Source organism: Arachis ipaensis, chromosome B07 (assembly GCF_000816755.2).
Source record: "Arachis ipaensis cultivar K30076 chromosome B07, Araip1.1, whole genome shotgun sequence".
Lineage (NCBI taxonomy): Eukaryota > Viridiplantae > Streptophyta > Magnoliopsida > Fabales > Fabaceae > Arachis > Arachis ipaensis.
In genome coordinates, this window is record NC_029791.2 from 39727365 (window position 1) to 39730105 (window position 2741).

A 2741-nucleotide genomic window follows, 5' to 3' on the forward strand; every position below is an offset into this window, starting at 1 on the left:
GGTTTAGAAACTATACTTGCAACGAGGATTTATCCGCAAATTTCTAGACCACGCAGAAAGTTCTCTCGTCAAAATGGCGCCGTTGCTGGGGAACTGCTAACGTGTGCCTTATTATTGGTTATTGTAAATATTTTTCTTTTACTTGTTTATTTATTTCTGTTCTTTCCTTTTTAATTTTATTTGCTACTATGAACTCTCACCCCTCTCGCTTTGAGTTTGGTTCTAACTTTGTTGAAGGAAATAGAAGCCACAACAGGAATATGCATCAAGGTCAGACCAATCAAGGATGGATGGAGCCAAGAGGATCTAATCAACCCTTTAGGCAACAACACCCTCCAAGATATCATGGACAACGACCATTCTACAATGCATACCCAGCTGATAGATATGGTGGACAACCTTGTAACTACCAACAAGTCCCACCCCGTGCCTATAGACCATCCTCTCAACATAACCTCAAACCACCACACTCACAAGCTTCTCTTCACCCTTTGCCACCACATGATCCTTATTTACCCCAGTTCCAATCCAATCACTCCCAAGCACCACCACTTTTCTATGTATCATGTCCAAATCCATCACCCCAAAAATCAGAGGTTCGCCTCAAGGAAACAGTAAATAAACTTCAAACAAAAATTCGACAACTGGAGCAAGCAGTAATTCAATTAGCTTCTAGACGTTCGAACATTCAAGGACCAACCACAGCCCCATGTGGACAATCTAACGAAGAGCGTAGCATGAAGGAAATACTAGAAACTCCAGTGGACAAGACAGAGAATGAATTCGTACTAGAACAAGTAGAAGAAGCTGTCATTATCCAAGAAGAAGAGTTGGTTGAAGATCTAGGAGACGCTGAACCTCCATGGGAATTCAGAGCTGAGGAGAACTCCGTCAAGGACGTTGCAGTTGATGCTAAGGAAGACAGTGCACAATCCCCAAGGCAAGTCGTCTATGAAGAACTAGACGGAATAACCCAGGACACAAATTCCCCTGATGATGATAGTCACAAGTCAAGTTCTCTTAGTAATGAAATTGCATCCGCAAGTGAATACTCTAAGATCGAAGAATCATCCCCAAATGAATACGAAAATGATGCAGAGGTAGATTTCTCTCAACCTCCAATCTATTACTTGAGTGATGAGGAAGACACAGAAGACTTTGACCAAGACACAGATACATTTGAAGAACCTTGCAAAGAAGTAGAGGAATTCACAGAAGAGCACAAGAGAGTAGAACTTACAGAACCACCGGAAACACCTACCCCAAGGCCATTACCACCCAATACAAGCTTCAAGTGGGTACAATCCTTAACCTTTAACTTTACTTTTTTACTTGAATATGGTTTGCTTGAAACAGATGGCCAGCTTAGAGCTCTCTGCGGCTTTAAGAGTAAGAGGAAAATGGCTCGTGCTCAGAGCTGGTGCACAGGGTTCAATAAGGTTCCACGCTTCAACTTGAAGTGCACGGATTGGTATCATGTTCAATTGAATGGATCTCGAAAAACGTTTGGTCACCATGGTGAGAATCTACTTTCTAAACCGCCCAGATGGAAAAGTATAGATCAAGACGGAGGCGGATTTAAAAGCAAAGTTTGGGATCCTGGAATCTATTCCGACATTTGTCATTCCGGGAGCCTAAAAATTTGTTTGAAGCTGCTCAGGAGCTTTACATGCCTCGTTTGGGACCCCAGAGGCTATTGGCATTCCAAGCATTGGTGAAGATTTTTGGATGAATTTAAATATAAGCCGTCATAACAGGAAGCCCCTCCAATGTCCAACTTAAGGACTTTAACTAAAAGTGCTAGGTGGGAGACAACCCACCATGGTATGATCGTTCATTTTTCAATTTTTATTTTGTTCTGTTAGTTTTCAAGTTTTATTTTATTTTATAATATTGAACCTGGAATTCTGCATCACATTCATATTAATCATTGCATTCTGCATACTGCATAAAAAAAAGAGAAGAAAAAAAATGGTGCGCGACGCGACCGCGTCATCCATGCAGCCGCGTGACCTGGAGATCGGCGTAAAGATCCAACGTCTAGAAAGTTAGGCTGGAATCGTGCGGCCATTGTGCGTTTCGCACAAATGACCCACGCGATCGCGTCACCCACGCGATCGCGTCACTTGCACAATGCCAATCCCACGCAGCCGTGTGAGCGATGCGACCGCGTCGCAAGGATTGCACGAACACCCCAAAGGAGACAGAGAGTTGCGCTGAAACGACGCTGGATTCGTGCATTTAGTACAAATCCCAGCGACACGATCGCATGCGCCAGGCGATCGCGTCATTCAATCTTTTTTGCCCTCCATGCGATCGCGTCACCCCCCATTTTGCTCCAGCCACGCGATCGCGTGCCCCACGCGGCTGCGTGGGTTCAAATTTATAACCCCCAACCACGCGAACCCTATCAGTCGCGCCCCCCTGAAACCCTCTCCTCCCTCTCTTCCCCTCCAATCCAACCACCACCATCCAGCCACCATCACCGCCACCCCCAGACGCCGCCGACCACCCAGACACCGCCGCCACCTACCCCCTTCCTCCTCCCCCTTCTTTCTTCTTCTTTCTTCTTCTTCCCCCCCTCTCCGCCACTGCCCCCTTCGCAACCACCACCCACCGCCGCCGTCCGTCCCAGCCACGCCCCCCCTTTTTGCCAGTAAAGAATTTCATAAAAACAATCGCGTTGTAGATATAGTCTCTAAACTGACAGAAATCCCTTCGTACAAACGTTTTGGTTGTAA